Source organism: Engraulis encrasicolus, unplaced genomic scaffold, assembly GCF_034702125.1.
Source record: "Engraulis encrasicolus isolate BLACKSEA-1 unplaced genomic scaffold, IST_EnEncr_1.0 scaffold_328_np1212, whole genome shotgun sequence".
Lineage (NCBI taxonomy): Eukaryota > Metazoa > Chordata > Actinopteri > Clupeiformes > Engraulidae > Engraulis > Engraulis encrasicolus.
Window position 1 is genome coordinate 12,084 of NW_026945619.1, and position 27,024 is coordinate 39,107.

General features: G+C 41.8%; 3 long non-coding RNA genes across 3 annotated transcripts; 2 read left to right on the forward strand and 1 right to left on the reverse strand.

The window, feature by feature from the left end:
• The first annotated feature begins 3,119 nt into the window (after positions 1-3,119).
• Positions 3,120-10,347, forward strand: LOC134443451 (uncharacterized). Its single transcript, XR_010033674.1, has 4 exons — positions 3,120-3,235; positions 4,104-4,153; positions 4,754-4,856; positions 10,309-10,347. It is a non-coding gene; the product is annotated as an uncharacterized LOC134443451 (long non-coding RNA).
• LOC134443452 (uncharacterized) lies at positions 10,343-12,624 on the forward strand. The gene is made up of 2 exons (XR_010033675.1): positions 10,343-10,382; positions 11,594-12,624. It is a non-coding gene; the product is annotated as an uncharacterized LOC134443452 (long non-coding RNA).
• A 4,199-nt stretch (positions 12,625-16,823) lies between these two features.
• LOC134443450 (uncharacterized) lies at positions 16,824-24,155 on the reverse strand. The gene is made up of 5 exons (XR_010033673.1): positions 24,057-24,155; positions 23,359-23,408; positions 22,656-22,758; positions 20,205-20,268; positions 16,824-18,278 (listed from the first exon to the last, which is right to left on the reverse strand). It is a non-coding gene; the product is annotated as an uncharacterized LOC134443450 (long non-coding RNA).
• Between the last annotated feature and the right edge of the window lie 2,869 nt (positions 24,156-27,024).

The following is a 27,024-nucleotide window of genomic DNA, read 5'->3' on the forward strand; positions in this document are numbered from 1 at the left end:
CCCATCTATTTAGTAAGATACTCAAAGACTTTCAAAGCTCCCAAATGTATCGTTTTTAATCGCATGTGATTGTGTCTTATTAGAAATTGGGGCAGCAATTTCATTCTAGAACTCAACACGTTCTCACCCCCATTACCTCGAATACAGACGCTTTGTCAAAAACAACTGCCACCACTGACCATCGACGGCGATGCTGTGGAGAGAGTGAGCAGCACCAAGTTCCTTGGAGTGCACATCAGCGACGACCTCTCTTGGACCACCAACACTACATCACTGGCGAAGAAGGCCCATCAGCGTCTCTACTTCCTGCGCAAACTAAAGAAGGCAAGTGCTACACCCTCCATCATGACAACATTCTACAGAGGAACCATAGAGAGCGTCGTGTCCAACTGCATCACAGTGTGGGGAGGAAGCTGCACGGAGAAAAACAGGAAGACACTCCAGCGTGTTGTGAACACAGCGAAGAAGATCATTGGAGTACCACTCCCCTCCCTGCAGGACATTTACACCACACGCCTCACCCGGAAAGCACTGATGATCATCAAAGACACAAGCCACCCTGCACACAAACTGTTCAGCCTCCTGCCCTCTGGAAAGAGGTACAGGCGCCTCCGTTCCCGTACCACCCGGCTGGCGAGCAGCACAATGCACCAAGCGATCAAGATGCTGAACACTCAACCCACTCTCCCTCCACTGTCAGCCTCTAGCCAGCAAGGCCACTGACACCCCCCCCCCCCCCCCCCCCACTGTCAGCCTCTAGCCAGCAAGGCCACTGACAACCCCCCCACCCCCACCCCCCCACCCCCACCCCCCACCACCATATCTGCGACTGAACATTCCACCTGCACTACTATACTTGTGACTGAACTTTCAACCTGCACTAACTCAAAACATGCACACACACACACACACACACACACACACACACACACACACACACACACACACACACACACACACACACACACACAAGCACACGGCACTTTCTGCACTAAACCCAAACATACACACACTGACACACACACACACACACACACACACACACACACACACACACAGACACACGAACACACACACAAGACGCACACCGCACCTTCTACCTGCACTAAACACATACACACACACACACACACACACACACACACACACACACACACACACACACACACACACACACACACACACTGCTGCTGGTGTACTTGACAGACCTTTTTATATTTATTTCTTCAAAATGCTACTATTACCATGTCAGAACGCTATAAAGGACTTTTTTTAGGAAAAGCACAAAAACACAACAAATACCTCTTAATGTATGTCCTCTACAAGTCTTCTGTTGTCCAGTCTTGCACTTTAAATGTCTGTATGAGCACTGTCTATGTCCATACTGTCTTAAGTCCATGTATAAGTACTGTCTATGTCTATACTGTCTATGTCCTTACCTTAATTAGTCTATGTCTGTATGGGAAAGCAAGAAATGTAATTTCAAATTCTTTGTATGACCAGTGCATGTAAAGAAATTGACAATAAAACCTACTTGACTTGACTTGACTTGACTTGTCAGGACCCGTGGCGTCGGCGTTCGAGTGAAAGGCAGCCCATTTGCGTCTGTATCCGATGCGAAGGCAGTTTCATGCTGCAAGCTGCACAACGAAAAGCTTTCTTATCCACATGCGCAGCAAGGCTGTTCTACGCATTTATAACAGAAATAAACATTTATTTTGGCTACCTGCTTTCTCACTACAACAGCATTTCCATCGAAGCCCTATCCTAAAAAGCCACGATTTAATATCGAACTTTATGGACAATTTGATTAATATTCTATGCAAATAATATTTTATCCGAATAAAGTTTTATACAGTAGATGCGGCATATATTGCATACCTTTTTAATAGGCATATTTATTTCCCCGATGTTTGTTCTTCGGACCGTATCGGATTAGTTTCAGCACAGACCTGTATTAACCTAGACTGGCAATGCCCCGCGAAATTTTCGGATTTCTCAGAGCCTCAGAATCGTAGTCCGCCATCTTAGTGGAGACTCCCGTAATTACGTAATGACGTCATGCACCGATGGGTTTTTTAAAAAATATATTTTTTGCAACACTGGTTTACTAGGTAAGTTGGACCAGGCCATGTGTAACGTCTTTAGAACAATAGCTCTAGTATAAATTAATGTTCTAGAAAAGTCTCGCTCTCAAGTGGCTCGTTATTTTCACAGCTGCAATGTGCTGTGCCGTGTTGTTGCTAGGTTACCTTCAGCGTCCTTGGGGGGGGGGGGGGGGGGGTATTAATAATAGCACAGTTACCGGTAGCTTCACTGAAAACGTACGGCTTATTTAAGAAATATACATACCAATATACACAGTTGTCATTACATCTGAGTTAAGTACATAAAATAAGCTTTACACACGTAAGCATGGCCGATTCAGTGTCACAAATATCCACAAACCTGTTAAGCGGCAACGAAAACAGTCGGCTTCAGGGTTGCCAGATAACACTGATTATTTTCGTCCATTTTTACACACAGACCGCCTTCCTCAACGGCCCCGATTGGGCGGGAAACCGCCCGATCTGGCAAGACCGCTCAGCTTCAGGCTCTCTTATAAAACGTTTGGAGGTAGTGAGGGTTATTTCATTATTGGAGTGAGAATTTAGACGTTACGACTTGTCAAAATCTTACAAAAAATGATTGAAACCCACTTTGATAACGTTGTAATCACTGTTTGAAATCGTATGCATTCCTATGGCTCACAGCTGCGATAGTCTCCACTAGGCGGGGCTACGTCTGTGGGAGGAGCCCACAGGGCGCGAAAAAGGCAAAGATGGCTGCGCCCAGTCAATCCGAAAAGCTGCCACTGGCTAGAACCGCCCATTGCCAGTCTAGGTTAATACAGGTCTGTGAGTTTCAGGATGAATTAAAAACTAAACATTTGCTTCCTACTGTAATAGAAATGATGTCATTTCCTGAAGAGGGCTTGCGTGCGCCTATGAAATTTGAAAAAAATGTGCTGGATTAATCGAATAGTTGCCCATAATGTCGCATTTTTTGAGTATTTAACCTACTGCTATTTTTATGAACGTGATTGTTTTTTTTGGATTAAAAAATAAATAAATGAAGTTTGGAAATGATTGCGCTTGCAATGATGTCATTTCCTTGCGGATGCCTGTAGCAGTTGACAGCCAAGTTGTTGACAATTTGCTTCCACGGTGAAATTGTTCTCTCCTTGTCCTTATTGGTAAGTAAGCCTACATTGATGCCGTTAATAGGATCAAACTATCAATATTTTTGTAACATGCATTGGCATTCTTGACAGCTCATATGCCGTTCGTCAAGCTTGTTGTCAAGATGGGCAGGCTAGGTTAGCCTTCGTCAAATCACATTTGAGCGCTGGAACTACAATATTTGAGCTTCTATTTTTGAGTGAAATGTATTGATTCAATATCTAAACAGCCAGGGAACGATTAGTCATCCCATCCTCGTTTAGCGTCGTTCTGACGAAACTGTTAAGGTGGCTGTTTGGGCTTGCTTGCAAGGGCTTTTTAGTAGCCGATCCGGGAGGGTACACCCACAGCTAAAGCCCATGAAACAGGGGTGGGGATGGGGAACCTATGTCTCGAGGGCCGTTTGCGGCTCTTGAGGCAGTTTTATCTGCCCCCCCATAGTTTTAATGTTATGCAGCTTCACATGAAATATGACATTGTAAAGCAATTTTAGAAAACACATTTGCAATACAGCTAAGTTATATTTAGGGAACCTAGAGAAGGTGGGGTCTGTTTTAATGGTGACTGCTTCAATATAGTCCTAAAGTGCAGAGGGAAATCCTGGTTTGTGTTCATAATATGGCCCTAGCAGGACTTTAACGTCCCTCGGATGAATTTGAAGTGGCACCTTGAATGAAAAAGGTTCCCCACCCCTGCCATAAAAGAATGGTAATTAATGTACTCGCAATGAACGAATACTCCTCAGATAATCCAGTAAAAGCCAAGGAAGCCATTTAAGTTATATAACAGTAGTGTTTTGATTGCACCATTCTTGTGTACTATAAAAACACTGATCCACTGTGCATTCTTCTCTTCAAATTGTGTTTTCATTTATGTTTCCAGGTGTCGCAGGGGAAAAGAAAGTATTTCAACGGAGTGCATGGGACGTGATGGTATGTTACACAAGATGTACACTAACTCACAGTGTACGAATTAAGTCACTACTTAATTCATACACTGTGAGTTTGCAATGTATGATGAGTCATACTTTGCATTGGAAGATGACTCAAGTCTCAATCCACCCTTTACTGGGTATAAAAGTGATTGAACCGTTGACATTAGGGTATTTTGAGTTTGGGCAGGTTCTGTCAGTAGCCTACTGCTTGACGTTACTGTCACATGTACTGTAGGCCTACTGAGTTAACCATGCCCAAATTGTTGGGGTGTTGGGGAAAGAATTTGTGTGGTCTCCCTACACTTTCTGCTGTGACCGAACTTCAATTGAGCAATGCCCCTAACCCCAACTTTCTGCAGAACAATAGCCTACAGTTAATTAACTGCACAGTAACTTACTTAAAGATGAAGGCATGAAATAATATAAAGGTTCCGTATGTCCTTATTAGTATGAATGTGAATGCTCTGTGATTACATCACAATGGCTGTCTGAGCGCTATCACAAGTGGCAAAAGTGGTTTCATCTAACTCATAGTAAATCTCCATGTGAAAAGTAAATTGCAATTGTCTGATTGTAACAATTCTCAATACATTTACAGCAGATCAACACAGATTGTAATGGAGGACGATGCTAAGGAGAGGATGATGGAACATGCTGACAGTCACGGTGTGCGGCCTCACCATGGAAAATTACATTGAAAGGTTTGTTTTACTTTCACTGTCCAAACAGTAGGCTACATACAATGCATACAAATTATAGTACACCCCTTTGAAAAGTAACATTTTGAACACAAATACAGAAGCAATTTCCAAAATTTGCATGGAATGATTTTAATATGCAAGGCATACAACTAATGATACAGTAAGTAGACCTCCTTGCATACAACTGAAAAAAGTTTCAAATATAGCTTATTGACATATTTTCCATTTCTGTGTAACTACGGTGGTGCAAAAGTGAATTCCCTCACTAATGTCCAGTTTGTCTCTTCAAAAAGAAAATCAACATTGGCCATAGGTGTCTGTTTAGGGTAGTGTGTCTCAATGGGGCACTAAAGCCCCCCCAGAGGGTGTTAGGGAAAAGAGACAGCTGAGATGGGTCAGTAGCCTTATTATCATCAACGTTCAAATCTCTTCGAGACTTGGTCTGACCAAGAGCATAACAATTAACGTTTCCCAAACGGCATGACTGACCTCTGGGAGGAGTTCCCGTATTTGCTGGAACTCAGACAAGTACTTGCATTGCTCTTCACCTGACTAGCTGCAACGCTGAAAGTGTCTCGTCACTTGGAGGGCACAGCCTGGCTAATGGGTCAGGGCTTAGTTGCCATTGTGGGACATTAGTCTATTTTGTTTTGTAATGCTTAGAAGGGCATTGGCAGACTTATGATGAGGTGAAGGGGAATTGGCATACACTAGGCATACACTGATGTATGCCTAGATATTCTAGATATACTAGATATTTTCAATAGCAGCTATTCAGCTCCTATTCACACTGTACCGTCCTGTACTGAGGTGAAATTGCTTGTTGTTACCCCATGTATGCTACACCAGCAGTTCTTAACCTGAGGTGCGCCAAAGATTTCAGGGGGTGTGCTGATTGTTTTGTGTTGTGACCAAAATTCTGCATGGAAACATTATAATTAGGCCAAATCTAAACCAGATTACCAAATTAAAACATGTTTTGGTCCCCATGGAAAGTCATTAGGTTTTTATTGATAATGTCTCAAGCAAGAATCATTGTAATTCATCACTTAAATCATTTTTAGTGCATACATGTCTAGAAGTTTGGGTTGGGGGTGAGTGGTTTCATTGCCTTGGGCACAGGTAAGAGGGTGCTTTTAAGAAAAAAAAGGTTAAGACTACTATGCTACACGATATGTGACCTAAGATTGACCTCCGATTGAGAAAAAATCCGCCTGATTTCCAAAAAGTTGTAAGTCTGACAAATTGTGTCAAAAAATTGGTCTGGATTTCTGATCTATGCCCAATTTCGACCAGATATGCAGTTAGTGTGTTCTTGTATGGTATGACAGTATTGGCAAGGAGTTCATGATTCAATGAGCGTCATGGTACACATGCCATGATTCAATACTATCACAATGCATTACGATACTTGTGTTATTGCAATACATTGCCTGCATACTTGCCTGATACTTTTTGCATTCATAAGTCAATTGATGCAATGCACTGCCATGACAATTTTATTCATATCCCTAATGGTTGGGGTGTTGGTCTTGGGCTCAGAGGTTCGAATTAGAGTCTTTCAACTATTAAGTATTTATATGGTGTCTCTACACTTTCATGCATGGCCAAACCACAATTGAGCATTAGATGACTGTGTCAATTAAGTAGGTCAAGTTTAGCTGTCATTAATATGGTGTGTCATGGTATGGGCTTTGTGATTATATCATAATGAAACACATTTCCAAACGTAATGACTGATATGTTTAAGATAAGTGGCAAACGGCTGTCTTACTTTCAGGCTTTCAGCTAACCCATCACAAATCTCCACTTGACAAGTACATGGATGTATGATTGGAATGATGCATACTCTGTCTCTGTGTCTGTCTCTCTGTCTCTCTGTCTCTCTCTCTGCCTTCTTCCCTCCCTCCCTCAAAACTAGTGGTGGGCCGTTATCGGCGTTAACGTGCTGCGATAATGTGAGACTCTTGTCGCGCGATAAAGAAAATATCGCACGTTAATCTATTCTCAAAATATAGGTTTGGAGTTTGGGTATACACGTCACCATAGCGTTTAATTGACAGACGCTTGACTGCGCTCCAGTCGCTTCTCCTCTCTCCACCTGTTGTTTCAGCAGACCTACTAAATATGAAGTGTTTGCATGCTGAAAACATTAATCCCTCTGCCGTGATAGTTGTTGTTTGAGCGCTTTTTCATAAGTGGTAGACTAAAGAGACGTTATTGTTTGAGGAGAAGCATAGAGAGACATTATTGTGTGTGAGTAGCTACCAGCCCGACACAGCCTACATTTCCTCACGCATTGCACAGAATACATAAACAACTTCCAGAAATCTTGCCTGTGCTATAATTGCACAACATTCCGTGTGATAGTCCTATGCATTTTGAAGATTGTCAAACTGAAACTGTCAATATCTACTCTCGCTGAATGTTTGTGTTGCAATCGCGCACATTTGCGATTCAGTGAGATATTCTCATGTCCGACGGTAATAAACCTCGCGGTTGTCGCGCTTGACTTTTTTTTGTTGCAAACTGAATTCATGTCGAGTTGTAACTCATCTGGCATTCTAACTCTAAGAACAACTGTCAAATCGCCGTGTGCCAGTGCTGTAGGTTCTAGATGAGGGGTGTAGCAACCCAATGTAAGTAGGCTGCTGGATGTGAGTGCCCGGATATCCGCCCGAGTATTTACGTCTATTTTACCTCAGCTACTCGATTTCGGTCGTGTATTTACGACAGTTTAACCTCAGCTACTTGATTTCGGTCCGATTTGAGTCTGACTGAAGATGGAAGGGACATAGGTGCCGTGCGTAAAGAGCCCACAGCACATTGCCGTTTCGGCGACACCGGGGAGTTCCTTGATCTCACAATTAAAAGAATAGGCCAGGTGGTCAATAACATCAAAATAATAAAAAAATATAAATAAAATGAAATTATAACTTAAAACCGAATTGATTTGAGTGTGAAAATTAAACTGTCTCAACCGTCTCAACCGGGCACCCAAAGGGAATCCATCAAAAGATAACGGCGTTACTTTCTCGTCGGCATTATTTTGTTTTTATTATCCAGGAGGACTGAGCTGAAAACTGCAGCAGTCACCTTGCACAGTTCTAGCTGCTCTGAAGCACGTGCGTGTCTAAGCAAATCATCCTGCCCATTCGCAATGTTAAATAAAAAGTTTTGCACAATACTATAGCCTAGTCTAAAATAGATGCACTGTCACAGACACTGGAATAGCCTGTTTCGAAAGGCATTAAAGTCACGAGTTTACCCAGTCTAAATGTAGCTAGCACTCGGGAAGTTTCTGAGTTTTACTCCTTACATTAGTGAAAACATAACATCAGAATATCCTACAAGTTAAAAGAATATCTGGGCATAGCCTTCTCTCTGATTTAGAAAACAGCAGATATGCCGCATATTGTGTAGTTATTATTTGGTGGTGCGAAAAAAAACCATGTGACATATTGTGCCGTTATTATTGGTGATGCCGAAACAACAAAGCCAGATTAGTGACCCAGAGCCTGCTTAGTACATTTAGACATAGCCTACTCATTTGATTGTGCCATGTAGCCTACATTTAAAAGTGTCAGTGCAGAATTAAACTGGGCGCTGAATATAAATATTGGAGCCATTCTCCCTCCGTGTCTAGATACAGTCAGAGGCGCGCGCGCACGCTCTTATTTCTGTATTATATGAAAATATCCTAAAACGGTCACAACATCAGAGGACCTTCGTGGTGGAGGATACTTGCGGCGGGGGCCGAGACCGAGTTGTTACGGGACAATCTTAATATTATTGAAGGGACAGACCATGCTCGATACTTTACCCGGTCTAAATGTAGCACTCGAAAAGTCTGAGTTATGCCGCATATTGTGCAGATTATTTGGTGATGCCAACAACACGTGAAACTAGGCACATTGGAGACTAGAGCCTATAATTTAGACATAGCCTATTCATTTGATTGTGCTACGTAAACTTAAAAGTGTCAGTACAGAATCAAACGGGACGCTGAAATATTGGAGCCAGTAACCCTTCGTGTCCCGTGGATATTGCAGAGGTGTTAGAGCGCGCACAACTAATTTCTCTCCCATCTCTTTGCTCATCAAGCCTCCGATCTCCAAAAAGACACGGGCACTCAGGATAACTGTTTACACGAGCTGTTTAAATAATGTGATGCACGTTCTTCATGACATGGCATGGTTTGGCCACCCTAAATTCAACATGACTGCATTCGCACATATCGTTTAAGCATCCATGACGGAATTGTCACTCTTAATGTGCAAGTATTGGATATGAAAAAAAGATCCTAAAACGGTCACAACACCAGAGGACCCGTGGTGGTGTGGTGGATATTTGCGGCGGGGGCCGAGGCCGAGTTGTTACGGTAGGCTACAATCATATAATAGAAGGGACAGTCAGGCGACACAGCGCGACTCACATTGGGTAGCTGTGGTACCGCAAAGCATTCCTGATGGTGGAAATGAATGCAAATGCATGCAAATACTCGGGCGGATATCCGGGCACTCACATCCGGCAGCCTACTTACATTGGGTTGCTACAGGCTCTGCTGAGGGCTGCTGCGACTACTGCGCGCAGAGCTCCTCCTTCTCTTAAAGGAGCCGCTACTCCTTTTAACAGTCAGTGGCAGATTCTCAATTCTCTCTCTCTCTCTCTCTCTCTCTCTCTCTCTCTCTCTCTCTCTCTCTCTCTCTCTCTCTCTCTCTCTCTCTCTCTGCCTATTAGAAATGCTGAATTGATAGATTTATCTGTATTTGCCTCTACAACTTAGGCTATAGCGCTGTTCATTTTGAAATTTCAGTATCTTATAATTGTAAATGCTTCCTAACATATTGGACACACTTTACACATATTGCTGTGATTTTTTCATCACCAAGTATCAACATGACCATTTTTGGAAGATGAGATGCATTTTGGAAAAAAAATATGAGCTCTGGTCTAATGCGCCATCTGTCTTAAGAAACCCCAAGGTTTTTTTTCGGCATTATTTCGCTATCGTGCCTATTCTGAATGAGCCATTTTGATATAGATTAATCTAGATTAATCTAGATTAATTTCATAATTACAGTGAGATTAATCTAGATTAAAAAAATTAATCTATGCCCACCCCTACAGAATACACACACACATACACATAGTTACAGGTGGTTAGGAGGTGATTGAACACTCAGTCGTTCATCGTCCCAGCTACTTTTACTGTCTACAGTACGTAGCATCAAAAATGTATTCACACACTGTAATGGCTCCCAATAGCATATTCTGATTTTTACTTGTGCTCCTTTGTCCTGCCTGTGATGTTCTTAGTGGCCATCACATGGACAACCAAGTAGTGTTTGTTATGATTTATTATGATCCAAGAAGGTGGATTACTGTAGAACGTAGTCTAATCCATGTTTCTCAACTCATCTTCTCTTCTTCTACCACACTGTCAATGCAGTTCCTGCTGAATGGGCCATGCTAAACGTACAGCTCAGCTCAGCTACAGCACGACGATGAACAGCCACATTACAGGTAAGCGTCTCAGTCACTTCCTCTCTATTGATTTCACTCTTCACTTCTCTTCAATTTCACCCATCCAATTTAATCATAATAATTGGGTTTTATATGGCTTTTCTTGATGGTCAAAGATGCTTTACAAGTGAAAAAAATATAGACAGTACAAACACACAGTATAAGGAATGGCTGGACAGAGGTAGGAAGAAACGGCAGTACAAAAACAGACAAACAAAGGGCAACAACAGATCTGGAGGGAGGAGATGATGGTGATTAGTGGCACTGGACGCCTCTGGTGTTATACATGGTTTGGAAAAGGTGGGTCTTGAGGATGTGTTTGAATGATGGCAGTGAGTCAGACTATCGGATGGGCAGGTGGAGGTACAGTAGTTCCAGAGGGTGGTTGGCACTGGTGGCGAAGTCTCTTTCCCCTGGGTGCAGTACTTGAGGATGGGAGTGAGGAGGTTGGCATCCGAGGAGGACGTGGAGGGGGGTCAAGGGATTCATCAGTGATGAGAATCTTGAAGTGTATACAAGTGAAGCATGACAAAACAAGGTGTGGCAATAAACTAACTGACCTATTGAGTGTGAAGCAAGACAAAACTGAGTAGAGGTTAGCTTTGTTATGCAGGGAAGCTCTCTTGGAAGCGATGAGTCTTCACAAGCTTCTTGAAAGTTTAGAGGGATGGCCGTATAATGTTTGTTAACCTTACTTCTGAAGCCTCATATACATAGTTTTTGTGGCACTGAGTTATTGGTCTGGACCTTAAACTCAGTGGTGCCTCTCATGATGAATTGGAGCGTTGACTGGCAGGTCGCTGAAGCCCAAAGTGGTGACTATGCAGGATGACCTTCACTACTCGTGCTTTTCTATATGAAGTCTATTACATTGGGTGCTTTTGTTGCTTTCGGTGTATTTGTACTGTAGGGTCAAAGACGTTTAAAATGGCATTGTCATTCAGTGTAACGGATACCTTCTGCTGAGTGTAACGGTAAAAAAACATGACTCTTTATTTTTATTTTTTTCCCCAGTGAATTCATGAAAGCCTCGGCTGTCATCCATTCACTTGAAACAATTTAAAAATCATGTTTTTTTACCGTTACAGTCAGCAGAAGGTATCCGTTACACTGAATGACAATGCCATTTAAAACCCTGTAACATTGATTTTGGTTTTGAACTGTTCATGTGTATACTCATGCCATGTTACATGTTTTTTTTTTTTTTTCAGGTGTAACTAAAGAACCAATGTGACCGCAACAAAGAGCACCGTGTATTGCTTGGCCCAAAGCCTATTCAGCTGCTGACAGCCTTGGCTGGACCCTGGACAATGTCATTCATCTTCCACTCCCCCCCCCAAAACTTATGCATCACGATTCAATGCGCATCACGATACACATGCCACAATGCCATACGATCTCGATGCATTGCGATACATGTATTCTTGCAATGCATTGTGATATTTACTTAATTCATTTTTTTACCTTTACCAACATTATACAATAAAAATAAAAACCATGATAGTTCATTCGTAGAAAAGGGTGCAAAATGTTAATAATAACGTTTCAAAATAATAATGATGATTTGAAGCCTGGGAGCACTATCACAATATCATGTGGTTGTTTTCTTGACTGAAGGGTAACAGAACTTTGAAAGGACACACCACGATACTGCGCCCTTGCATAGCGCTTCAGTATCATGAATGTGTGATTCAATATCTTCAGTCTACCTGCAAGCGTCATTTAGTTAAGAAAATTAGGATTCCAGTCTCTTCTATTAAATGATTTACCTCTGCCTCAAGGTTAACCAAACCTGGTTTACTACTGTGCCAGCTTCTTAGTATACCCACCTGTTGTAGAGTCAGCACTGTTGATGTTCTTTGACTGAAGATTCCAAAACGTGTGTGTGTGTGTGTGTGTGTGTGTGTGTGTGTGTGTGTGTGTGTGTGTGTGTGTGTGTGTGTGTGTGTGAGAGAGAGAGATACACAAGTAACAACTCCAGTAGAACACCTTTTCCTCCATGTTGGACTATTATTGAAGGAATACTCTATGCACTGCAACATTGGAGAAATTTAAGGACACTGGGATGACCATGAGGTCTACCCCCAAGTTATTTGATCTTAACACTTTTGTGTTGTCGGTTTACTGTGTACTGTACAGTATTGTGGATGGGAGCTTTTTCTCTTGCAATATTATAACTTGTGTTTGCTGCTGTACACCATTATTTCCTTCTGCATTATTAAAGTTAATCGAATCTATTCTACATTTTGTATTTACCATTATTTGTCCAAATCAATCAGAAGTGTATGTCATTATATTGCAATTAAATAATGTCACGTTTTTTGGAATTAATGAAACATGTTCGTGTTGATGCACTAAACCATAATAGTATTTTTTATGTTGTGATCTCTGACATTGTGCACCTTGGTCAAGGTTAAAGATATTCACAAGGGCAATACAATACGATACAAGGCTAACACTGACTTATGGAGTCTTAGGTACTGGTGTTGTGAACTCAAAATGGAAATACAACAATGTAAAATTAATCCATGCTGCCTTTTGTGCACTGCATTTGAAGAGTTCAGATGCAAAACCCCCTAATTGCCTTTTCAGAAACATTTCGTAATTCATTTTTATTTAATACAAAACTATCAAAATTGCATATATGTTTTATGTTATTTATGTAATTTAAATATTTATATGTATTATCAAGTACATGGATGTAAACCAAACCAACAATGGGGTTCTCTAAAAATATAGAAGTGCAGGTCTTTAGAAATGGGGTTTTGCATCTGAACTCTTCATTTGACATATCAATACATAGCATTTCCAGCTACATTACACACTGATGGAATGTGGTTTGATAATCTACATGCTATGACATGGTGACATGTGCTTACACTGTAACCAGAACGTGTGTAATCTACAATTTACACAGTCAAGGCTCTGTAGAACTCCCTAGTTATGCATTTAAACAACATGCAAATCTCCATTCCCTGACATTAATCAAGCAGCCAGAGGTGACATACTCTTAAGAGCAATTTGTGTAATCCCTGACAGCAACACATACTCATATAAACTTTCAATAACTGGGCTCATTGTACCACAGGCTATTCGGCCTATGGATTTTGTGAATCTTAGGGTTAGGGTTTGCCTTTCTAACGTCCTTTCATCATAAGAGGACAAAATTTGGTATGCAACATCATTATTTCACGCAAAACATGGGATAGGAGTCTTATTGCTGATTACTCATTGTTTAACTCAATAGCGCCCCCTAGAAATGCATTTTTTTTGTCATTTTTAGCACCACCTACTGGCAACACACAACAACCTGGACATATCAAAAGTGGCATGTGACATCTTTGCGCCTCAAAGAATGAGTAAGTAAAGTCAAATTACAGTGTTCACAGTCACAGACCCCATAGCGCCCCCTACAGTTTCATGTATTTTCTGTATTTTTTACAACTTTGGCCACACCCCCTTGAAATACAGAAGTACATACAGACTTAAGATTGGATATGTCACTTATATAGGTCAGACTTAACATATGAGTAAAGTCAAAATGCAGCCAGCACATTTGCAGACTCCGTAGCGCCCCCTAGAAATTCAAACTTTTCTACGTTTTTCTCATCTTTGGCCCCTCCTACTGGCAACACCTAATGAGGTAGACGCCTGAAATTTGGTATGTTAGATCTATGTATCACACTGAACTGGAAAGTGAAGAAAAATTACAACGGTAACACTTTATAATAATGTTCCTTAGTAAAGAATCAGTAAATAATGAACTAATGATGAATAAAACATTAACACATGTTTTTATTATTAACTAAGTTTTATTAATGCTTTATAAAATATCTACAAATGATATATTCAAGACTTTACACACCTTATAACAGAGTATTTTATTAATTTACAAGCAACTTGTAAATGTTTGATAAATATAAAATATTAACATAGCATTTCCTAGTCATTTACTAGCATTTGTTTACATTTCCTAGTCATTTACAAACGTTTGTTAATGTTTTGTTCATCAATAGTTAATTATTTATTAAGTCTTTATAATGCTTTTTTGCATCCATTATTCTAAAGTGTTACCATTACAACTTCTATGTTCACAGACTCTATAGCGCCCCCTTGAAATTCCACATTTCTGAACTTTGGCCCCGCCTCCCAGCAACATACAAGCACCTAGAGGCCTAAAATTTTATAGACAAGTTTGTCACTATAGACCCTATCAAAATATGTGCCATATGCTGACATTCCATGAAAAAAATGGAATTTGCCATACCAAGCCCTACATGGCTCCTTTGCTTCTTTCGATGGTACTTTTTTAGGATATCTTTGGACTCCGTCTTGACAAAGCATAAAAAGTTGGTACAATATATATTTTTTCTGTAGATCACACATTTCTGGATCAATATAACTGAAAATATCAATGTTTTAATGTTTTTGGGGGAAAATATTGAATTTTAACCATTAAAAGTCACCACTGTATGGTGCAAAAATGACATATTGCAAGCATTTCTGTTGCCCCACAGTGGCTACTGTAAGTCACATGCCTGTAAATTTTTTAATTTAAGCACAGTACACATTAATCTGTCAATTCAAGTGCATATGTGGATGTATGAGTGGGATTTGACTTATTTATTTACTTACAAGTATAAAAAGTCATAGCTGTTGGCTGCCAAAATGATGCATTTCCAATAATCTCTCCCATCCCACAGTGGTCACATTGAATCCAATGACCAGAAATTGTTTTATTTTACCCCAGCCCACATAAACATGTCAATTCAAGTACAAATATGAATGTTAAAGTGGATTTTGAATTATTTATTGACTTTTAAGTACAAAAAGTCATGTCCATTCGCTGCTGAAATTATGTATTTCCAAACTTCTCTGCTGCTCCACAGTGGCTACAATGAATCAAATCTCTGAAAAATTGTTTTAATTCAGCACAGCATGCACAAACCTGTCCTTTCAAGTAGAAATGTGGATGTTTAAGTTATTTTTTAATGATTTATTTACTTTTGAGTACCAAGATCCATAGCCGTTGTCTGCCATAATGATGTATTTCCAGCCATCCCTGTTGCCCCATAATAGCAACATTGAATCAAATATCTGATATTCAGCTCAGCACACATCAACTTGTCAATTTAAGTACCCACATACAGTATGTGCATGTTAAAGTTGTTTTTTGAAGGATTTATTGATGTGTAGGTACTAAGTCAAATCTGCTGCTAAAATTATTTATTTCCAATAATCTCTGATGCCTGGGAATAGGTTTGTTTTAGCACAGCATACATCCACCCATCAACTCAAATAAAATGTGGATGCTTAAATGCAGGGTGCGATTTGTGTGTGTGTGTGTGTGTGGGGGGGGGGGGGGGGGGGGGGGTGGGGGGGGTGGGGGGGGGGCTGGGTCCCCCTTCTGGTATTGATGTCTCCTCTTTTGTGGCTGTATGTAACTCCATTGATAATGAATCTCAAACATATCCCCCCTTCTGGGTCTTCAACAAATCACACCTCGCTTAAATGGGTTTTGAGTGAAGGTTTCTGTGTATACAAAACATACTTACTTTATTTGGGAAGAAAATTACTTGTTTGCATACTGTGTATTTCCCAAACGTTTTCACCTCAAGAGTTTGAATATTCATCAGTTTCAGAATGGCACACATCTATTGAGCCTAACTGTATATGACTCAGGAGAAACAATTCCAAGTGGGTTTTCAGATATATGGTGTGAATATAATCAGTGGCAAAACCCGTTTTAAGTGTGTCTGCAGACTTCAATGCATCTAAAATGGCGTATATTATATTTCATTAAAGCTGTTATGGTGATGTATAGAATATTTTACTTCTGCAGCCTGAATGCCAAAAGAGTAGCCTGCATTTCAGGTCTCTTCTGCCCTTATCTCACACTTTCACCAAGTGTGAAAATGATTAATTTGTTTTGAGAGTATGTAAAAACACCAAAGAATATGTGTTAAATAGGACCTACAAAGAACACATAAAACACACAGAGAACACATAAAAGTATATTTGCAGGATCTTCACTGATTTAAGGTATGTGTACAAAAAGACTCATAGTTTGTTTTACCTGCATTGAACAACACACCAAAGCAGAGGTGTCAAAAGTAAAAGTGATTTTGTGGTGTAATTACAACACTAGCACATGGCATTACATAGCTGTTACACCATTTACTCTGTTGTACCTAATGAGATAGATAGACTGTGTTGTTACTAAAAAAACACTGAAAACCTAACAAGGACAAACAACAAACTTGATCCAACCAGTGCAGAGTTAGCTGATCATAAGACAAGTACATGGGTCTACTGGTTACTTAGATAAGTTGCTTATGTTGGAAGGAAACTGTGTTTCTTTTTTTTACTTTTACTTTTGACACCTCTGCCCCAACGTCATTCAACTCATCTTAACAGAACCAATGTAACACAATACAGCACAATATTTGGCCTCAGTTTAATGTGTAGCTTCATTCAAAAATGGTCATTCAGCATCAGAGTAAAATGAAGTCAACTGTGTATCCCCATTTGACTTAACATTCTAAGGAGGTACTGTAATTATCCGTCATACCAAGTGGTGATGGGCAGGTCCTTTGAAGTAAACATACCTAAAACATGTTGTGCATAGTTCAGAATTCTTAGCAGACATTATTATTGCTTAGCTATTTAAACTATTGATATATCAAATATGACCTTACTTATAGGGGATCATGTGCAATTATCGCTGTACAGGCCTTTATTATGCCATGACCAAGTGAAGATACACTGCAGTTCCAAAGTCAAGTAATGATTTCCAGTCATGTAGTGCATGGTGAGCTGGACAGACATTCTTGGGGGAGTACAGAGCCTGTGCATAGTCTGTCATATTTTATGCAGTTACAGTCAAACTTTGCAGTTCTTGAATGATGATGATGATAATAATAATAATGCTTTCGTTTCATATAGCACCTTTCAAAACACCAAAGGATGCTTAACATAATATTAGTGTAAGTGTATCAGTATACATGTACATGTGTGTAAGTATGAAGGTGTGTGATTGTGGACACTAGAAGCCAAAGAGCGTCCAAATAGAGATGAGATTTAAGGTGTTGTTTAAACTGATGGCCAATGAAGGGGCATTTTGAATGTGGTTCAGTAGGTTATTCCAGAGGAGTAGGGCAGCTACATAAAAGGCTCAGTCACTGGTGGCCTTGACACTGGCGCGAGGGAGCGCGGGGGAGCGCAGCGATGGGTGATGGAGGATGTCTGTGAGGTGCCAGATCATTGAGGGACTAGAAAGTGAGGAGGAGATGCAAGATTGGACGGGGAGACAGTGTAGCAATAATGTGTAGTAGGTCTGAGTGTATGTTTTGTGTTTGTGGATTCATGTAAGGTGTGTGTGTGTGTGTGTGTGTGTGTGTGTGTGTGTGTGTGTGTGTGTGTGTGTGTGTGTGTGTGTGTGTGAGTAAAAGAGGAAACACGGAATTAATAAAGGTGCTCTACTTTACTCTACTCTACTCTACTCTACTCTAGCTGTCAGAGTACGGGGGTGATGTGCTGCCAGTTTCAGCTGTGCTGTTTCAGGATCCTGGCAGGAGAATTCTGATATTGTGCATTTCCAGGTATGGCGAGTCAGGGTCAAGTTTGGGAGTTGAGCAGTGGCTGATGTGGCTAGGAGTGGCAATTCAGCATCCTGACAGTCTAGTAGATGAAGCTGGTGAGTCTGGTGCACACGTTCCTGTGCCTCTACACGGAGGGCAGAAGGCTGAGCAGCATGCATCACTGCCAACCGTCAGTCCTTTAAAGATGAAGCAGGGGGTATGTCTTGCAGGGGGGAGTGGAGCCTCAAAGGCACTTGTAGCTTGAGCAGCTTCCCACACAGTTATGCAGCTGAAGAGTATGGTCTTAGTTGTTCCTCTGTGGATAGAAGAAGATGTAAACAAAACGTAAATGAAATATAGCTGCAAGCAGCAATGCGGGGCCAAGCAGTAAACTTGCCAGAGCCGCTACGGCAACAGAAGGAACTGCAGCGGCCCCTTTGGTCCAAATCTTGCCAATGTTGGTGTGCATTCCTTGGACGAGAGTGTGATCACGTAAACCAAGTTTAGTTTGAATCCGTTGAAGAGCTGCCGAGATATGAGCTCACTTCCTGTTACCTGTTGGTGGCACTAGAGAGCTTGGGGTCTGGATTTTTTTGTGGGAGGTCATGGGATGGACTAGATTGTGTGCAAAAAATCCTAACAGAAATTGACTAACAGTTGCTGAGATATGACCTCACTTCCTGTTTTGCCACCTTTATGACAATTTTGATTGGCTGTCACCGGCAAACGACAAGAGGTGTTCAAAATTCTTTCCTCTCCCCCCTCCCTCTCCCTCCCTCCCTCCCTTCTTCCCTCTCTGTCCCTCTCCATCTCCCTCTCCCTCTCCCCCCTCCCTCTCCCTCTCCCTCTCCCTCTCCCTCTGTCTGTCTGTGTGTGTGTGAGGAGGGGGTGGGGGGTGGGGTGCAGGGGCTGGGGCAGTGGGGCTTGACCCCCTGCCGAGAATGGTGTCAGTGAACGTGCGCACGTGGAGCAGAGGAGACAGAGAGATGAGAAAAAATCCCTCCATTCTTTCCACAATTTTGAATGGCTGCTGTGAACTGATAGTTTTTTCAATCGTTACGAAAATCCATACCATGGTGCAACATAGTGTGAAGATGACCTGTGTACCAATATTTTGAAAATTGGGAGTATGGTTCAAAAGCTACAGGCAAAAATGTAGCTAAAATTTTGACCTGCTGGTGGCGCTACAGAGTTTGAGCTGGGGATCTGATTTTTTTTGTGGTAGGTCATGGGATGGACTACTATGTGTGTACAAAATCCCTGCCCAATTCGACAAACGGTTGCTGAGATATGACCTCACTTCCTGTTTCGCCACGTTTACGACAATTTTGATTGGCTCTCACGGCTAAACGATAAAAGATATCCAATATTCCTGAAGACCCCATGTGTAGCTCAGTCCAGAGATACTATATACCGAGTTTTGGGCGAATTGGTCAAAAATTGCGGGAAAATTAACATTTTTATTGAATTTTACAAAATTCAAAATGGCGGGAAAACTATCCTGGCGGAAAATGATGTCATATGGTGCGTTGGATTCGTCTTGACTCAAGGATTCCAGGGATACCAAGTTTATGAAAATTGGCCCAGCGGTTCAAAAGTTACAAGCAGAAATGTACCTGCAACTTTGACCTGCTGGTGGCGCTAGAGCGTTGGGGCTGGGGTCCTATAAATTGCTGTGGGTAATGCTGAGACTGCCCCGAATGTGTGTGCCAATTTACAGCATTTTCCTGCCTACGGTTCTATGGGCTGCCATAGACTTGCAGAGGGATAGGAATGGTGACTAGAGAATAATAATAATAATAATAATAATGAAGAAAACCTACTAACTCTATAGGGGCCTTCGCCAGCTTCGCTGCTTGGCCCCTAACAATCCAGAGACATAATAATGGCTTTCCATTTCTTGGTGTGTTTGGGAAACAATGCATTAAATATCTAAACAGCTTCCAGAAACTTGCCCTGTACTCCCACAAGGTGGTTCTGGCCCCCAAACTGTTTCCCGTCATTGTCCCTAAATGGTGGAATAAGCTAGGGACTGCCACAAGACCAGGGTGATCGCTCTCAACTTTTAAACAGCTTGTGAAGACTCATCTCTTCTAAGAGCGCTTCCCTATAACAAAACTACTTGTGAGTTTACTTTGTCCTGTTTACATACTGAATAGGTCCTCCAGTTAGTTTACTGCAGCACTTTTTGATATGCTTTACTTGTATATTTAACTGCGGTGTTCCTGCGCAGTCCGCTTACCTGTGATATAGCTGTACATCGCTGTGGCGAGCTGGGAGGTTAGCATGGCCCATTCACTGCAGCACTGACAGAGGGAGAGACAATGACATTAGGTTGAGAAATATGGTTTAGAGTACTTCCACTGAGAGCCACCTTCATGATGCACCCTACCACTGTCTGATTGGTTGTCTATACATGTAAGTGGACGTCAAAAACATCTCAGATAGGATAAAGGAGTACAAGTTGCAAAAGAATATGGGAGTTACAACAGTATGTTAACAGTCTATTTTAATGCTACAGTGCAAACCAATAATGAGTACAACATGTGTACAACAGAAGTCAACAGAGGTTAAAGCTGGAGCAACAGACATTTCGGACATAGTCCATTCTCAATGTCTCCAGTAGCTACTGGATCAAGTGATAACTACTTTTTTGGAGCGGACGCACCAAGCAATACATGAATCAAAAGTGTAGGCACAGAAGCCGACCTTGTTGGTTTTTGTCCTTCAATAAAGTTCTGTGAGAGCCTGCACACCTTGAAGGCTTCTTTCTCAGCAGGTGCAGCTTTTCAAGGGACTTAAATAAAAAGTGGTGAACCGTGAAGAAGCAGTGTGGTACTCTTCTTTGTGTAAACTGTCCTTCAATAAAAAAAATCTGAAATCTCATGAGCTTGAATGTTGAGTCATGCAGCTCCAGGCACTAGGGTCACGGTGAATGTTGCGCTACGCAACATCCAGCATCAATGGGTTAATACACCATCTGTGAAGTGAAAGCCCAACTGGGAAACTCCAACTCCCATTGTCATTGTGACACAGCATTCCACAACACAAGAGTACACTGAGTGCCCGAAAGGGAGCAGTGTGGCGAGGCCGTACCATCCTCAGGGTACCTCAGTCAGGGAGGATGGGGGAGAGCATTGATTAATTACTCCCCACACCAACCTGGCGAGTCGGGACTCGGACCGGCAACCATTGGCCTACAAGTCTGAAGTCCTGACCACTTACCCATGACTACCCCGAAATTACCACAGAAAAGAATTTTTAAATAACACTTCACACAAAGTTTTCATTTCCCATTTCTTGATGTAAGCAATAACACCACAGTTTTAGTTTGACGCTATTGGAAGACCACAACCTCAGCACAAAAAAAATCAGCACACCCCCTGAAATCTCTGGTACACCTCAGGTTCAGAACTGCTGGTGTAGCATACATGGGGTAACAACAAGCAATTTCACCTCAGTACAGGACGGTACAGTGTGAATAGGAGCTGAATAGCTGCTATTGAAAATATCTAGTATATCTAGAATATCTAGGCATACATCAGTGTATGCCTAGTGCAGGGGTCAGGAACCTGTGGCTCTTTTGGGAACGGTATATGGCTCTTACTTATCTAGGGTCGCCAACCATCCCTTGAAATATGGAATCGTCCTGTATTTATGAATAAAAGTACGGGTTCCATATAGAGTTGAAACGGGACAAGGGAGGTTAACAAGTGTTAAAATCCAGGACATTTCATCTAAGAAATACAAATTCTCCCAAACCCTCACCATAATGAAGTTGACAGTTGGCAACCCTATACTTACCTGTTATCAATAAAAGCAATAACTTGACAGTACACTCAAAATTGTTGGGCTTAATTGAAATACCTGATTTTGATTGTATTCAGTGTTTTTAAAATGGTATGGCTCTCGTGAAAATGTATTTTAAAAAATATGGCGTTTATGGCTCTCTCCACCAAAAAGGTTCCTGACCCCTGGCCTAGTGTATGCCAATTCCCCTTCACCTCATCATAAGTCGGCCAATGCCCTTCTAAGCATTACAAAACAAAATAGACTAATGTCCCACAATGGCAACTAAGCCCCGACCCATTAGCCAGGCTGTGCCCTCCAAGTGACGAGACACTTTCAGCGTTGCAGCTAGTCAGGTCAAGAGCAATGCAAGTACTTGTCTGAGTTCCAGCAAATACGGGAACTCCTCCCAGAGGTCAGTCATGCCGTTTGGGAAACGTTAATTGTTATGCTCTTGGTCAGACCAAGTCTCGAAGAGATTTGAACGTTGATGATAATAAGGCTACTGACCCATCTCAGCTGTCTCTTTTCCCTAACACCCTCTGGGGGGGCTTTAGTGCCCCATTGAGACACACTACCCTAAACAGACACCTATGGCCAATGTTGATTTTCTTTTTGAAGAGACAAACTGGACATTAGTGAGGGAATTCACTTTTGCACCACCGTAGTTACACAAAAATGGAAAATATGTCAATAAGCTATATTTGAAACTTTTTTCAGTTGTATGCAAGGAGGTCTACTTACTGTATCATTAGTTGTATGCCTTGCATATTAAAATCATTCCATGCAAATTTTGGAAATTGCTTCTGTATTTGTGTTCAAAATGTTACTTTTCAAAGGGGTGTACTATAATTTGTATGCATTGTATGTAGCCTACTGTTTGGACAGTGAAAGTAAAACAAACCTTTCAATGTAATTTTCCATGGTGAGGCCGCACACCGTGACTGTCAGCATGTTCCATCATCCTCTCCTTAGCATCGTCCTCCATTACAATCTGTGTTGATCTGCTGTAAATGTATTGAGAATTGTTACAATCAGACAATTGCAATTTACTTTTCACATGGAGATTTACTATGAGTTAGATGAAACCACTTTTGCCACTTGTGATAGCGCTCAGACAGCCATTGTGATGTAATCACAGAGCATTCACATTCATACTAATAAGGACATACGGAACCTTTATATTATTTCATGCCTTCATCTTTAAGTAAGTTACTGTGCAGTTAATTAACTGTAGGCTATTGTTCTGCAGAAAGTTGGGGTTAGGGGCATTGCTCAATTGAAGTTCGGTCACAGCAGAAAGTGTAGGGAGACCACACAAATTCTTTCCCCAACACCCCAACAATTTGGGCATGGTTAACTCAGTAGGCCTACAGTACATGTGACAGTAACGTCAAGCAGTAGGCTACTGACAGAACCTGCCCAAACTCAAAATACCCTAATGTCAACGGTTCAATCACTTTTATACCCAGTAAAGGGTGGATTGAGACTTGAGTCATCTTCCAATGCAAAGTATGACTCATCATACATTGCAAACTCACAGTGTATGAATTAAGTAGTGACTTAATTCGTACACTGTGAGTTAGTGTACATCTTGTGTTACATACCATCACGTCCCATGCACTCCGTTGAAATACTTTCTTTTCCCCTGCGACACCTGGAAACATAAATGAAAACAATTTGAAGAGAAGAATGCACAGTGGATCAGTGTTTTTATAGTACACAAGAATGGTGCAATCAAAACACTACTGTTATATAACTTAAATGGCTTCCTTGGCTTTTACTGGATTATCTGAGGAGTATTCGTTCATTGCGAGTACATTAATTACCATTCTTTTATGGCAGGGGTGGGGAACCTTTTTAAAACTGATAAAACTGCCTCAAGAGCCGCAAACGGCCCTCGAGACATAGGTTCCCCATCCCCACCCCTGTTTCATGGGCTTTAGCTGTGGGTGTACCCTCCCGGATCGGCTACTAAAAAGCCCTTGCAAGCAAGCCCAAACAGCCACCTTAACAGTTTCGTCAGAACGACGCTAAACGAGGATGGGATGACTAATCGTTCCCTGGCTGTTTAGATATTGAATCAATACATTTCACTCAAAAATAGAAGCTCAAATATTGTAGTTCCAGCGCTCAAATGTGATTTGACGAAGGCTAACCTAGCCTGCCCATCTTGACAACAAGCTTGACGAACGGCATATGAAAAGTACAGTTTGACACGACCCAGCTGTCAAGAATGCCAATGCATGTTACAAAAATATTGATAGTTTGATCCTATTAACGGCATCAATGTAGGCTTACTTACCAATAAGGACAAGGAGAGAACAATTTCACCGTGGAAGCAAATTGTCAACAACTTGGCTGTCAACTGCTACAGGCATCCGCAAGGAAATGACATCATTGCAAGCGCAATCATTTCCAAACTTCATTTATTTATTTTTTAATCCAAAAAAAACAATCACGTTCTTAAAAATAGCAGTAGGTTAAATACTCAAAAAATGCGACATTATGGGCAACTATTCGATTAATCCAGCACATTTTTTTCAAATTTCATAGGCGCACGCAAGCCCTCTTCAGGAAATGACATCATTTCTATTACAGTAGGAAGCAAATGTTTAGTTTTTAATTCATCCTGAAACTAATCCGATACGGTCCGAAGAACAAACATCGGGGAAATAAATATGCCTATTAAAAAGGTATGCAATATATGCCGCATCTACTGTATAAAACTTTATTCGGATAAAATATTATTTGCATAGAATATTAATCAAATTGTCCATAAAGTTCGATATTAAATCGTGGCTTTTTAGGATAGGGCTTCGATGGAAATGCTGTTGTAGTGAGAAAGCAGGTAGCCAAAATAAATGTTTATTTCTGTTATAAATGCGTGCCGTGTCCTTTCATGGACCAGAACAGCCTTGCTGCGCATGTGGATAAGAAAGCTTTTCGTTGTGCAGCTTGCAGCATGAAACTGCCTTCGCATCGGATACAGACGCAAATGGGCTGCCTTTCACTCGAACGCCGACGCCACGGGTCCTGACAAAGCGTCTGTATTCGAGGTAATGGGGGTGAGAACGTGTTGAACTACACCTACAGTAGTGGTCTAATAATAGCGTGTGATCTGGTTCTGTAAAATGCTCAACTTAGCTTACCGAGCTAGTTTAAAACATTGAATGATCAAATGGTAATGTGTTGTGATCTATTTGTGTCCGATAAGTTCATGGTGTATTATTACATCAATCCATGTCAGACACGAAATGTATTATCATCCAGGCTTTTTAAATTAAGTGAACACTTTCGTGCTGTACGTAGCACGGACGGACACCATGCTTCTTCTTAGAAAGTTTCCTGTTTACTAAGTAGCCCGGCCCCCCTCGCGATTTGATTGGCCCTGTCATCGGATAACTTTCAGCCTCGCAAAACGACCGGGGTCCGCTAGACTGCCCCCGGGAGCAAATTCAATTTGCGGTCGCTAGGGGCGTCTAGATTTCTAGGCTAGTACAATCCTCTTTCCTCTTCAATTCCCATCATAACAAATAATTATGAGTACAGTACTCAGCTTTTTTTTTCTTTGGCCATCCTTGACTGTCAGACAAGGCAATATTGGAATCTCCCAAAACCAGCAAAGATGAAAAAGAGGAGGAAATATAAAGAAACAATGAAGATAATGTATAATCATAATCATCATCATAAATATAAATCATAGAACATGCAGGCATGAATAACTGTACTGCAACGTGCAACATGGTCGACTGAATAATGGATGAATGTTTTGTGTTGTGTGGTGATCTGTCATGACACACAGCGCTCCATAAGGCCTACCGACTGAACCATGTAGAGTAGACAGGTCACCACAAGGCCTACCGACTACACCATGTAGAATACAGACAGACCACCACAAGGCCTACCGACTACACAATGTAGAATACAGACAGACCACCACAAGGCCTACCGACTGACCCATGTCGAGTATCAGATCACCAAAAGGCCTACTGACTGCACTATGTAGAGTATCAGATCACCACAAGGCCTACCGACTGCACCATGTAGAGAGCATCAAAAGGCCTACCGACTGCACCATGTAGATCACCACAAGGCCTACCGACTGCACCATGTAGAGTAGACAGATCACCACAAGGCCTACCGACTGCACCATGTAGAGTAGACAGATCACCACAAGGCCTACCGACTGCACCATGGACAGATCACCACAAGGCCTACCGACTGAACCATGTAGAGTATAGACAGAGTGTGTGTGCGTGTGTGCGTGCGTGCGTGCGTGCGTGCGTGCGTGCGTGCGTGCGTGTGTGCGTGCGTGCGTGCGTGCATGCGTGTTAGTGTCATTGTCTGTGTGCCACTGGGGACATAGGCCAGAGCAAGGCTTGATGCTGTTCCCACATTGCTGTGGCTGATGACTCATGACAATAGAGAGTTTATAAGGCATGAAATGGATGTTTTGATTGGACGAGGACATAATTTCATCTCCAATCCATCTTTTTGAGTCCATTTCAAATGCTCTGCCTCCATTTTTGTGCATTTCTCTACTGTGAAGGTACACACAGGGACAGCCTTAACAATATGCTGCTTCAGTGCACCCTACAGTCCTTAATGGTGTTGCAGTGCTAACCTGAGGGTCACAATATTTGCCATGAGCAGCAGACTAAAGCACCATCTGTTATGCATGAAGTCATATGCATGGCACTTCTCTACAGGAGTGGGCGGTTACTGTATCTATTTATGGGATGCCCACATGCCACACCCTACTCTACTCTGAAGGTTCAGAGGGTGCGTGCGTGCGTGCGTGCGTGCGTGCGTACTTGCGGGTGCGCGTGCGTGCGTGCGTGCGTGCGTACTTGCGGGTGTGCTGGTGTGTGCACTAGAAGGACAGTGAGACCCACAACAGAATAAAATCTCTCTCATTTTTTTGTGAAAGGCAGAAGGGTTTATTGTGGCTTTGTTTTCTCCCAAATGCACAGTATTCAAAATACACTACTTTTCCTCATGACTGCACAGCATTGCTGTGTGATCCCCCCAGGCTCAGGAGAAGTCCTCTCTTCTGCCAGAGACACAGTGCAGTGGGAGAGCCCTGTGGAGTTTAAGCCGTAAGAGGACGTGATTCCCTCCTAAAGAGGCTGAAGTGACAAGCCTTTCTCTTCTGATACATGTTACAAACACAGAGCTACACAGAGCTCTCCTGTTCCCTAAGCTCATTCACACAAAGAAATGTCACTGATGCACTGGCCTCTGTGTCATAGCATGTGACGCATGCAGGA